The sequence below is a fragment of the Lepus europaeus genome, chromosome 16, assembly GCF_033115175.1.
Source record: "Lepus europaeus isolate LE1 chromosome 16, mLepTim1.pri, whole genome shotgun sequence".
In the NCBI taxonomy this organism is placed as follows: Eukaryota; Metazoa; Chordata; class Mammalia; order Lagomorpha; family Leporidae; genus Lepus; species Lepus europaeus.
Window position 1 is genome coordinate 81,607,715 of NC_084842.1, and position 13,916 is coordinate 81,621,630.

Sequence of the window (13,916 nt, forward strand, 5' to 3'; positions counted from 1 at the left end):
CATGGACAATACTTTTCTGTTTCCTTGGCTATCTGCCCTTTTAGACACTAAATTCTGTAGGGAATGGAGTTTCCTTCTCCTTGCGCACCACCACATTTGGAACACAAGTGCCAATGAGTGCCATAGGAAAGAAGGATGAAAGAGGAGGAAAGGATAAAAGGGAGGAAGGAGGGAGGGGGAGGGAGGAAGGGCAGAAGGAAGGAGGGAGGGAGGAAGGAAAGGGTGGGAGAGATGGAAGGAGGAAGGGAGGGAGGAAAGGAAGGAAGAAGGGCAAGGAGAAAGTAAGGGAGGGAGGAAAGAGGGAGGGAGGGAGGGAGGATGGAGGAGGGAAGAAGGGAGAAAAGGAAGGAAGAAAAGGGAGGAGGGAGGGAGAGGGAGGGAGAAAGTAAGAGAGGGAGGAGATAAATGTTTCCAAATCACACTGACAAATGTGCCCTTTTGTAGAAGATTACAGTTAATGACTTATGTTGGCTGGAGATGAAATGAAATGAACAGATCATATCAAAAACAAAAAGTCTTCCCAATATTTTTTCTTGACAGTACCAAGCTGAAAGTTCCGTTCTGGTTATTTGCCATCCAAAGATGAAAAGGTATTGACAAAGGAAAATGTCTAGAATCTTCCCCAGATGCCAAAATATAGCTTGTATATATCGACAATTAAAAGTCTTCACAGATGTCATTGCCTTCTGTGGAGCCTGGGAGATTTGTCATCCGACTCCAGAAAGCACACCTAGGTGAGAGGCCTTCCCTGTCTTCAGGAATCCCTGCCACGGTGTCCAGTGGGCTCTTAAGCAGACTGACCGACTGCTCTCCTGCTGCTTATCTCCCACCTTCTAGGCCTACTCAGCTTGAGTAGATTATATAGTGTTTTGAAGTAGTGACTATGCCTTTGTATAGTCCTCAGTTTTCCTAGTTCTTTTAAAAAAACTTTATTTTCATTTTATTTGAAAGACAGTGAGACAAAGGGAGATCTTCAACTGGTAGTGCACTCCCCAAGTGTCTACAACAGCTGGGACTAGGCCAGGCTGAAGGCAGGAGCCTGGAACTCCAGCCAGCTCTCCCATGTGGGTGGCAGGGCCCAAGTACTTGAGTCAACATCTGCTGCTTCCCAGGATGCACATTAGTAGGAAGCTGGATGGGAAGCAGGGTAGCCAGGAAGAACCAGGTGCTTCTATGTGGGATGTGGCATGTGGGCTCTCCAAGCAATGACGTAACTCCTGTGCCCTATACCCACCTCATTTCCTCATTGTAATTGATTCATTTATGTATCCAACAACTATTTATTGAGTACTTATTATGTGCCAGACATCATGCTAGGCACTGGAGGTACAATCATGAACAGAACAGCAAACATGAGCTTTATTCTGTGTATAATCATAGAAGCTGTAAATAAATGTTGTGATTAATAATAATAATAATAATAATAAATATGTTGTGATAATTCCCAACCTGACAGAGACATAAACAGAAATTCTAGGCTGAAACTGACCTACTAAATTGTAACCATACTTGCTGCAACATGGCCTTGCTGGGCTGGTCATGGGTGGAGCCCCATGATGAACACTCACTGTTGAGGCAAGGAAGCGTCAGCAGGCAGGGAGAAGAATTGCATAGGGAAACACACTGCAATCCTGGCTTGCAGAGGGATTTCCACTTATTATCTTCTTCCTCGTGACAGTATAGTTGATGAGTAGATAAAGCAGATACTGTTCCTATGTTATTTTTGGAAAACCAAAACCCAGAAACAAAATAATTTGCTTTAGGTGGTTTGAACAGACTGGGCTTAATGCCCCCCAACCCCTCCATTTCTGTCTTCTGTCCCATGTGTTGGCCTTTGGGCTGGCACCAGCATCAGAGGCAAAGAGAGGCTGCCACTCAGCAAGGCCCTGAGCGAAGTAGAGCCATAGTAACAAACCCTCATAACCAGTGGTTGTGTATAGAGCCTAAGGGCTTAAAATCGATGAGGACAAGAGGTGTCTGTACTCTTAGGCTCATCACACATTATTTATGATGGCTAAGTTATGAAATCAACCCAAATGTCCATCAATGAATGAATGCATTAAGAAAATGTGATACATACACACTATGAAATACTATTCAGGCTTGAAAAAGAAAGAAATTCTGCTATCTGTGGCAGCATGGATGAGCCTGGAGGACATTATGCTCAGTGAAATTAGCCAGGCACAGAAAAGCAAAAAGCTACACATTCTTACTTATATGTTGACTCTAAAACTATCAAACTTATAGAAACAGGAAGCACAATGCTAGTTACCAGAGGTTTTGCCTGGGGGAAGTGGGGAGCTATTGGAGAAAGGGTGCAAAGTTGCAGTTGGACTTCAGATCCTGTATGTTTAAAGTGGCTGATCTGTTAGTTGGTGTAATTATTCCACTCTGTATGCATGTGGCACCACATCACGGAGTAACCCATAATACAAAGAGTTCTTCAACAGTTCACAGCAAGTGTGCGTTATGAAGAAACTGGATGGGTTTCAAAACAATTGTACCTCAAAACAAATTCCTTCTAATGCCATTTTTTCATGAACTTTTAAAATTACCTTCGTGTATGATTATAATTTGTCAAAAAATAAAATTTTAAAGTTAAAGATGTTTTAAAGACACCAAACAAAACAATGACTGCGACTTTTATTAAAAGATGAGACGTGGAAACATTAATCCCTGAATCCTTAACACTTAACTAACAGAAAACAACAATTGGCAGTCGTGACCTCAGAGGGAAATCACTTATTTTCAAATTTCCTGCCATTCTATTAGACTAATGAAGCCTGGGTAGCGTATAATGGATATATTGCATTTTTTTCTCACATTCTGGAAAGCTAACTCCCTCAACTAATAAATTATTCTATGCAGAATCAAGATGCAGTTTGACTAAATACTAAACTTTTAGACTTTATGTAGGTGAAGAGTACTGGATCTATCACATTCGATCTTAATATTTTTAGATTGTTAGAAGATGAAAAGTTTTAAATGTTTATTTTGGAAGTAAGAATATTTGGTGAAAAAGAAAAATCTTCGGTAGCAAGCATTTCTACCCACCTTTGTACAAGGACTGAGTAAGTGTAAAGACAATGGAGAAAAAGCATTCGGGGGAAAGGGCTGTGTTTGATTTTAGTCCAGGCTCGCGCATCATTTTCATCTCCATCAATGCACTTTTCCTGAATACTTCTTGTGTAAGACTCCAGAGAGCACTATAGGACTTCATGCCCTATCCCATCCAAAAATCCACTTCTAAATATAATTCATTGTACTGAATTTAGAAAGTGTAATCCATAAGAGTTAGAAGAAACAAATCTTAATTACCAATAGAAAAAAAATACACACAAACTTGAATGAAAAAAAAAAACTAAAGAAGATTTTTATAAGGATGTGAATTATGTACAGGAAAGTACTAATGTTTTGAGCCTGTGGTTGACCCATATGTGTCTCATATCAAGAGATGAGGTGGATAGGTGGACATGCTGGGGCTATGGTGTCAGAGGACTGACTTTCATCTAAACTTCCTGTGTTACTATGGAGCTTGGACAATGAAACTTGGGGAAGTTCAGTGTTCTCATGTGCAATGGTGGCAATAGCCATCCTCTGTGAAGTACAGATAGTTTTGAAGAGAATCGTTTAGGTAGAGGATCTTCTATAGTGTTTGACACAGAATAGATGTTTAAACAAGCCGACACAACCTCTTGGCTCTCATCTGCCATGCAGTTAAAGAGAAAGCAGGAAAGCCAGCTAGAAGAATGTAGCAGGGGTCCTGGGGAGTGGACAGCATAACAGAAATGGGAACAACATTCCCAAACAGCATGTAAATGGATAATGGTACCCGTGAAACTCCTGGTTACCAATAATCGAAGGATGATGCCAAATGAAAAATGAAAAAGGAAAGGCCAAATTCCTCTCGATCTGTAGGGGAAGAAAAAAATTCTGAAAATTAAATGGTGTGTATGTTCAGCGACCACTTAGTCCCTCTCAGGATGAATAGTGTTAATAGGACAAAGTCTGACTTTTAAGGACAAAGCTGATATCGAGTATGAGTTCTAACACCTCGGGGTAGGATGTATTCACCTGGGCAAGTTAACTATTGTCAGTCTCAGTTTTCTCCTCCTATATAGGATGTAGGGAAATAGGTATAGAATACTTAATGATTTAGAACACTGGTCTTCAAACTAGGGTGTATCTAGACCAATATAGTCCAGCAGAAATATCAAACAAGCCACAAATGTGAACTATATATGTACTGTGAAATTTTCTAGTGGTCACATTTAAAAATTTAAAAGGAAACAAATTAACTTGAATAACATTTTATTTAATTCAATAAATGCAAAATATTATTCCATCTTGTAATAGATACAAAACAATACTGCTTTACTACTTTCTACATCTAATGAGATGGTGGTGATTTTTGTGCTTAATTCTGTTAATATAGTGTATGAGCGAATGACATTGAATTTCAGATATTTTAAAAATTTTATTTATTTGAGAGAAAGAGAGTTAAAGACAGATAGGTACACACAGAGAGAAAGATCTTCCACCTGCTGTTTCACTCCCCAAGAATTTCAGATTTCTTAAAACAGATTTATTTATTTATTTGAAAGTCAGAGTTACACAGAAAGAGAAGGAGAGGCAGAGGGAGAGACAGAGAGAGAGAGAGAGATACAGAGAGAGAGAGAGAGAGAGAGAGTTCTATCCGCTGGTTCACTCCCCAGTCAGCTGCAGTGGCTGGAGCTGCACTGATCCAAGGCCAGGAGTCAGGAGCCTCCTCCAGGTCCTTTCCCAGGACATAGGAGAGAGCTGGATCAGAAGTGGAGCAGCTGAGTCTCGAACCTGTGTCCACATGGGATGCTGGCACTGCAGGGAACAGCTTAACCTGCTACGCTACAGCGCAAGCCCCAAATTTCAGATTTTTTTTTTTTTTTTTTGACAGGCAGAGTTAGTCAGAGAGAGAGAAAGATCTTCCTTTCTGTTGGTTCACCCCCAAATGGCCACTACGGCCAGTGCACGCTGGCGCACTGTGCCGATCCAAAGCCAGGAGCCAGGTGCTTCTCCTGATCTTCCATGCGGGTGCAGGCATCTAAGTACTTGGGCCATCCTCCACTGCCTTCCTGGGCCACAGCAGAGAGCTGGACTGGAAGAGGAGCAACCACGACAGAATCTGGCACCGCAACCGGGACTAGAACCTGGGGTGCCGGCACTGCAGGGGGAGGATTAGCCAAGTGAGCCGTGGCGCCAGCCCAAATTTCAGATTTTTAACCAACCTTTCATTCCTGGAGTAAATTCCTTTTGGTCATGGTGTGTAATCCTTTTTTATGTGTTTTTGGATTTGGATTGCTAATGTTGTGCTGAGGATATTTGCATGTTTTTTTTTTTTTTTTTTTTTTGACAGGCAGAGTGGACAGTGAGAGAGAGAGAGAGAAAGGTCTTCCTTTGCTGTTGATTCACCCTCCAGTGGCCACCACGGCCGGCATGCTGCGACCTGCGCACCACGCTGATCCAAAGCCAGGAGCCAGGTGCCTATCCTGGTCTCCCATGGGGTGCAGGGCCCAAGCACTTGGGCCATCCTCCACTGCACTCCCGGGCCACAGCAGAGAGCTGGCCTGGAAGAGGGGCAACCGGGACAGAATCTGGCGCCCCGACCGAGACTAGAACCCTGTGTGCCGGCGCCGCAAGGCGGAGGATTAGCCTATTGAGCCACGGCACTGGCCATGCATATATATTCATAGGGCATATTAGTCTGTGATTTTATTTTTCTGGGGATATTTTTGTCTGGTTTTGTTATCAGGCTAATCAATACTGGCCTCATAGAATGAATTGGGAAATGTTCTTTTCTCCTGTAATTGTTTTTTGTAATTATGTTAAATCTTCTTTAAGTGTGAGGTAGAACACACCTGTGAAGCCATCTGGGCCTGGGCTTTTCTTTTTGGAAAGTCTGAAACTTTCTAATTAAAGTGCAGACATTGTAGTGCAGCTGATTAAGCAGTGGATTGGAATGCCTGCATCTCATATTTCAGTGTCTGGGTTTGAATCCTGGCTGCTCTGCTTCCAATCCACCTTCCTGCTGATGCATCCTGGGAGGCAGCAGATGCTGGCTCAAGTACATGGACACCTGCCACTCACATGGGAAACCTGGATTGAGTTCTGAGCTCCTGGCTTCTGCGTGTTGCAGGCATTTGGGGAGTGAACCAGCAGGTGGAAGACCTCACCCCCCCACCCTTTTGTCCCTCCCCCACCCCCTGTTACTGTCTTTCAAGTAAATGAAAATCAGTAAATATTAAAAAATAAAATTACTAAGTTAATCTCTTGTTACAAGCTTATTCATATTTTTGGTTCTTATTTTCAGTTCAACTGTTTGTTTTCTGGGAATATGTCCATTTCATCTATGATATCAACTTTTTTGGCATACAGTTGATCATTGTGTGCTCTTAGAAAACTTTCTATTTCTGTGAACTTGGTACAGAAGTTCCCTTATTTACTCCTTATTTCAGTAATTGGAGTCCTCTTTTTTCTTGTTCAACCTAGCTGAAGGCAAACCAATTTTGTTGAATTTTTCAAAGAAATAACTGTTGGTTTCACTGATATTTGGTGTTATTTCTGTTCTCTATTTCAATTACTTGTGCTCTAATCTTTGTTATTTTCTTCCTTCTGATTAGTTTGGTTTCAGTTTATTCTTAGGCTATTTTCTTAAGGTGGAAGTTCAGGTTACTAAACTGAGATCCTCTTAATGTTAAAGAATAAGCATTATAAACCTAAATTCCCCTTGATTATTACTTTAGCTATATCTCAAAAGTTTTGATATGATGCGTTTTTGTTTTTATTCATCTCAAATTATTTTAAAATTTACCTTGAGTTATTTGTTTTCTTTTGTGAGCTGTTTGTTATTTAGAAAGGTTTAATTTTTACATATTCGTAAATTTCTCATTTTGTTTCTGATGGGGCAAAGTGTTTTGCACAGCAGTTAAGATGCCATTTGGGATGCCTATGTACCATGTTGGAATGCTTGGGTTCTGATTCCACCTTCCTGCTAATGCACACCTTGTGAGGTAGTTGATGATGGCTCGCATAATTGGGTCCTTACCACCCACATGGGAGACCTGGATTGAGTTCCAGGCTCTTGACTTCTGCCTGACTCTGTCTTGGCTTTTGTAGGCATTTAGGAAGTGAACCAGCAGATGCAAGATTTCTCTCTCTCTCTCTGAAATAAAAATAAATAAGTAAAGAAATACATTTAAATTTTCTATTATTATGACTTGTAATTTCATTCCATTGTGGTCAAAGAACATACTTTGTGTGGTTAAGTTCTTAACTTCATTGAAGTTTTTTTCATGGCCACATAACATATTCTTTGTCATGAAGAATTTCCCTTTTACACTGGAGGAGAATGTATGCTCTGCTGTTGTTAATTAAAGTGTTTATAGATCTGTTACATTTAGTCACTTTATAGTGTTGTTCATCTTCAAGTCATCTGTTACCTTTTTGGTCTTCTCCCTAATTACTTTATCCATTATTGAAAGTGATTTATTGACATTTCTGAACATTACTGTTGAATGCTCATCCTCCCTTTAATTTATGTATTTTACTTTGTCTTTCCAGAGACTGTGAGTTGCATTCATGTTTATGATTGTTTTATTATCCTAAGAAATAATCACTCTATCATTATGTCCTGTTTTGTTTATAGTAACAAATTTTATCTGTTTTGTCTGATATTAACATCACCACTCTAGCTCTCTTTTGGATACCTTTTGTATGGTATATAATTTTCTATTCTTTTACTTTCAATGTATGTTTATCTTTGAATCTAGTGTGTTCTTTGTAGGTGGCATAAATTGGATCATGTTTGCTCCATTCCAACATTCTCTTTCTTTTGTCTGGAAAGGGATATGCATTTTTATTAGAGAAATGACTCAGTTAACTATGTCATAAACTGTTTATTCATTGTTTTAATATGAGTTAGTGTGAATGAACATACTAACATTTCTTTTAATTGATGATATTCTTTGTCTTAGATACATTATTTTAACTGTGTTATTTTTGAAATCTTGTAGAATTCATTTTTAATTACTTATCAGTGTTTTTATAATATCTCTTACAATGCATATTAGCACATTTATTTGAATTTTAAAATAAAGGCAGACTTTTTTTTTCTGGAGAGAAGTGCGATTTGGCTTATACTGGTTTGCAAATCACAGATGTGGTATACAGTGTTTTCCATAAATTGAACTAAAAATTAAGCTCCAATATTTTGATTTCATATATATGTGTAAAATACAAAGGGAAACTAGGATACAATTGTTTACCTATGAGACCACTGAAGACAGAAACTAGAGCTCATCTATTCTTCAACAGTCTCAAAGCCCATACATACTGAAGAGAAAGCCACTTAAAGTGGCCACAAGTCCTTGGGCCATTGTACCCACATGGGAGACCTGAAAGAAGCTCCTTGCTTCTGGCTTCAGCCTGGCCCAGCTCCAGTCATTTTGGCCATTTGGGGGATGAACCAGTGGATGGAAGATATCTCTGTTTCATCTTCAAAGTAATTTCGTGATATAGAGGGGCAGTATTATTATCCATATTTGATTCGTGAGTAACTGATAGCTAAAGTGAAGTAAATCCATGAAGACACAAGTCAGTAAGTGGTAAAACCACTGTCTTTTGAGTTACAACTGCCTGTTCTGTTCACGCACTCTTGTGTCCCTTGTGTCCAATTGTCTGTCTTTATTGTTTAGCAGTACGAAGTGACTGGTTCAGTGGCTGGAGGAAGAATCTGGAGGGAGAGAGGGTCTGGACAAAGGAAGAAGACCTTTTGATCAACAGGACGTACTTCCTTGAGGGACTTAAGAACCTGGTTCTTAACCTGGTAAGAATATAAGATGTATTGAAAAATTTTGTGAATTCTAACACAGTATCTTTTATTCATAATCAAGAATGCTCCAAACTGGGGCAAACTTTGTGACACAACACTTGAGCCATGGTTGGGATGCCTACATCCCATATCATGGTGTCTAGGTTCAAGTCCCACCTCTACTTCTGATTCAATTTCCTTATAATGTGTACCCTTGGAGGCAGTGGTGATGGTTCAAATGCTTGGCACCAATGCGAGAGACTTGGATGGACTTCCTGGCTCCTGGCATTGGCCTGGCTCAGTTCTGGCTATTGTGACATTTGAGGAGTGAACCAGTAGATGAAAGATCTCTCTCTCCCTCCTTCTCTCTCATACCCTACCTTTCAAATAAATAAATAAATAAACTTAAAATAATAATACTCCAAATGTGTGAAAAATGGTTTGTTGATTTTAAATTTGAACTGAAGATAATCTATTAACAGCTTATTTGTTCATCCTTGTTGGTTATAACCTGGAATGATTCCTTAGGCATCGCGTCAGGGATCCCCAAGGTCTAAGGGCCCCAATCTCTTTGGAGCCCTCTGCAGTTCATTTACTGAGAAAATGAGATTTGCCCTTCTAATCGGAGACTGGAAATGAAAATGGTGATTTTCTGTAGGTGTTGGTTAAATCTAATCTCCAAGTGCACATAGATTGTTCTTTGATTACTTAGTCTTCTTAGATAGGAAAGGCTCCCAAAAGAGTCAAAGGAACTGAAAATGAGATGGATAATAAGTTTTATACTTGTGTTCAGTTCATTCTAGTATAGAGAAAAATGTACCAGTCCACCTGACAGGTATTGCCTTGCTTGAAATTTATGAGTCTTAGGCAAGGGTGCCCTGCTGTTTCTCTGCCATTATAGAAGATTGGTTATCTTGTCAAGTTTCACCATCGCTAATATAGACTCAGAAGCAACCAGCACCACAGAAGATTCATGGAAGAGAATTCTGTTTTATAAGTAAGTGTAGACTTGGTTATCTATATAGAATGTAAAAGTAAAATCTCTATGTGGCAAATATACTTAGTCCTTGAATTCAAAGATAAACAATGTTATGGGAATTAAAACAGAGATTGCTACATTTTTTCTGTTTACTGAAAGAAGGAAGGACAAAAGAAAAGAAAGAAGGATGGAAGGGAATTCAGTAATTCTTGCCTATGCTATTAACTAATAATATTTATATAGGAATTGCTAACAATGCATAATATAAAATACTAACATTTATTTAATTCCATGTATAAGTCATTATTTTGAACATTAAGTCCACTAGACTTTGATAAGTGCTATTATGGTTCTTGTTTCACAAGTAAGTGAATTGAGACACAGAAGTGCTAGGAAGTTTGCCTTAAACCACAGAGCTATTGGTGGAGTGGGGTCCCTGAGCTCTTGCTCTTAATCCACTATGCTGAAATTGTTGTGGGTCTCAGAATTTTGTCTCCACTACACTGGAGAAGACTTCCAAGAAATAGTGGCAGTTTAGAAGGTCTTTGAATGATTAGAGTAAATTTAGATAAATGGAAAGTCAGAGAACTTGTAAATGAACGCACCCTCTGCGGCTTTGGAGAACTCTTCCCATTGTCTCAGACCTTTGAATCTCGCTGAAATGTGGAGCAATATCTATGCAGTGAGGACAGGACGGTACAATAGGGCAACTGATAGCTGAGTGCTAGAATGCTTGGCCTGTTAACCTTACAGAAACCAGAGGCCATAGATTCCCATGGATGCACGCATGCCCTTCCTGACCAAACATGATGCAAATGGATGCCTTTCCTTCCTTCCTCCCTCTCTTCCTTCCAGTGCAATTAGTTAACCCTGTGTCAGGTGCTGAAGATGGAAGAAATATGTAAATAAGTAAGACAGATGTCCCTTGTCCTCTAAGGACACTCAACCATGGTTTTTAAAATGTTCATGGAATAAATAGGTACAAAAGAGGGAGTGATTATGTTAACCAGAGGCAATGGGAAAGGCCTAATGGAAGAGGTTAGTATTTGAGCTGAGTCTCAAAAGATGGGTAGGTCAGGGACAAAATGGTCAGAGCAGAGTGGTAAAAGTATTCGAAGAAGAGGGATCAACAAGAGCCCAAAAGACTGGAGGAGGATGTGTTAGGCAAGTGAAAGGAGAGTGGCCTGTATGGAGCAATACGTGAAGTGCCACCATTTGAATAATCCCAGAGAAGTAAGTGAAGACCAGTCCAGGCAAGACAGAGAAAGATCCATTACTGAAAGTCCACTCTAAACCCAGTATACCACTTGTGTGTATTTGTGTTTCAAAAATTCCTTGCAGTTGATCAAATATCTGTGCTTCAGGGCTTTAGGGTACCAGACACTTCGATTAACACATTCCATGGTGTCTTATACAGGTCCTGATGAGGTTAACATGTCATCTTCTTCAGTGACAGATGGCTAATATGAGCTGAGGATCATATTTGGTAGATTTAGGCCTCTGCTTTAAGGCTAAATCATGTTTTACTCACAATTTGCACAAAACTTTTTACTGTATCCATTGTTCAGTTTTAATTTAATGCAAAAATATGTTACTTAAATTCAATAGTAGTGTCTAGTAAGCTTCATTCCAAATATTCCCTTCAAGTTAAAAAATAAAAGACATATCCTGCTTGCTATATTCCAGGCATTGTTCTGAGAATTTTACAAATATGAAATCATCTGATCCTTTAACAGCATAAAGAAAGGTATACTGAAAGGTAGACACCATTATTGTCCATATTTTTTCAGTGAGGAAACAGAAGTTGAATAACTTGCTTGAAGTTGTAGAGCTACAGTGGTAGAACTGGACTCGAGTGCTGAAAATTTACTCCAGAGAGCTTAGACCATCCTTTTTCCTGATTAGCATTTATCTGCTCTTCTAATCTACTTGTATTTTTTCCAGACTAAACTACTAGAAAGATTTTAAAATTTTGAACACTTGTTTACAATTGACTTCATACTGCACTATAGAAATACAATTCACAATATACATCACACACCTGTATTTTATAATTGATATTTCTTATAGATCAGTAGTTCTCAACCTTGAATACATGCTAGAATAATCTAGGGTGCTTTTAAGAAATTATTATTGGCTTGAGTCCCTCCTCCAAAAATTCAGTTTATTGGTTTGGGTGAAGCCTGGACATCGGTATTTTTAAAACTACCCAAGTGGTTCTAAAAGTCACCCAGGGTTGAGAACCACTGAGACAGATCAAATTACTTGTTGTTGTTTTAGGTACTGTGCTATGCATTTTACACACATATTGTCAGCTCACATGACAGCCTGATTAGATAGGCTGTAATTATTTGTGTTTTACAGATGAGGAAATTGAGAAGCAAAGGGGGTATATAATTTTCCCAAGTTCACACAGCTGATAAAAGTAGAAACTGGATTATGGGGTGAAACCACATTTTCTTAATTATAACCACCATGGACACCACAGCATAAAAGTTAATTAATCTACTGAGTCATAAATTAACTTATTACTCTTCAGAAATATATTTATTTTACAGTAGATAATAAGACTGTTAAAATATGAATAACTTAATCAATTTTTCATTTAGCTTCTTAAAAATACATTTTGAGTTAAATCATGTAAATATAATTTTATATACAATATGTCTTTTATAAATTATATCATATCATTATGTGTGCCATGTATTTGGTAGAGTTTTCTTTTCATCTTTTATATTTCCACATGTAAATATATAAACCATTCTAAATTAGTATACAAATACATGAATACCTTATAAAGACTACTAGCTGTCTTTTATTTCCATTGGGGAGAAAGTAATATAAAAGCAGTCTATCCTTAGCAGAAAAGATTTAGGTCACACCATGTGAAGAATGTCCTAACCATAAGCAGCATCGGATAGTATATTTTGAGCATGGGTCTGTTATGTGCCAAGTGAAGTATCTGCTACTTTCTATGCATTTTTTCATTTAATACATCCAATATATAACTCACCCATATCATCTGTACAGATAAAACTCCCACGTTTGAGTATCCAGCTCAGGATTCCCTTCTGAGGTACGAGCTTGTGCACTTAACTGCCTATTTGACATTTCCACCTGAATGTTTCATAGATATTTCAAAATTAACATGCCCAAATTAAAGCTCTCAACTTTCCCCCATTTTTTTTTCCTTCCCCTAGTCTTCCTCATCTTAGTAAATGGCCACACCATATCTATCCAGTTGCTTCAGGCCAGAAAACTAACCCTTCTTTGATTCTTTTTCCTTACCCTCCAAAATGGTCTTGTTGGTTTCATCTCCAAAGTGTATTTTAAATCCAACTACTTCTCTCCCTTGCCTCTGCTACCACTAGAGCCCCAGATACCAATATCTCTTGAAAGGACCATGAGAATAGCCTGCCAATGGTCTTCCCAGTTCCACTCCTGACCTCTTATAATCCATTCTCCACCCAGCAGCCAGTATTGGGCTCTGGTTCATTGGTCATTTATTTAAAAGTTTTCAGTGTTTTCTTACCTTGTTCTACCATCAGTTATATCACTCAGCCCTTCACCCTGGTGGGCTCAATCACATTGGTCTTTCAGTCTTCAAATACTTCAAACTTTTCCCTGATCTTACAGTATCTGAGCTTCCTGCTTCCTTGGCCAGGCAGACTCTTTTCCCAACTTCAGTGCTGCCTCCTTATGGTGGTTTCCTCGTGGAGACCTTCATGGACCACCCCTTCCAAACTGTTTCCTTCTGGGGGCTGGTGCTATGGCACAAAAGGTTAAGCACTGCTTGCAGTGTGGCATCACATATGGGCACCAGTTTGAGTCCTGGAAGCTCCACTTCTGGTCCAGCTCCCTGCTAATGAGCTTGGGAAAGCAGTGGAAGATGACCCAATTCCTTGGGCCTCTGCCACCCATGTGGAAGACCTGGAAGGAGCTCTGTCTCTGGGCTTAGACCTGGCCCAGCCCTGACCACTGTGTCCATTTTGGGGGAGTGAACCAGTATATGGAAGATCTCACTCCTGCTCTCTCCTTCTCTCTCTCTGTATCTCTGCTTTTCAAATAAATAATCATTATTATTATCACTTT

General features: G+C 39.3%; 1 long non-coding RNA gene across 3 annotated transcripts in view; it reads left to right on the forward strand.

Annotated features, from left to right (window-relative positions):
- The window catches only part of LOC133775390 (uncharacterized), a 245,719-nt gene that overhangs the window by 4,670 nt on the left and 227,133 nt on the right, over window positions 1–13,916 (forward strand). For all 3 annotated transcript variants that reach the window (XR_009868240.1, XR_009868238.1, XR_009868239.1), the window contains 2 exons: window positions 541–734; window positions 8,730–8,860. This is a non-coding gene — a long non-coding RNA (uncharacterized LOC133775390). The remainder of the gene's footprint in view (window positions 1–540; window positions 735–8,729; window positions 8,861–13,916) is intronic.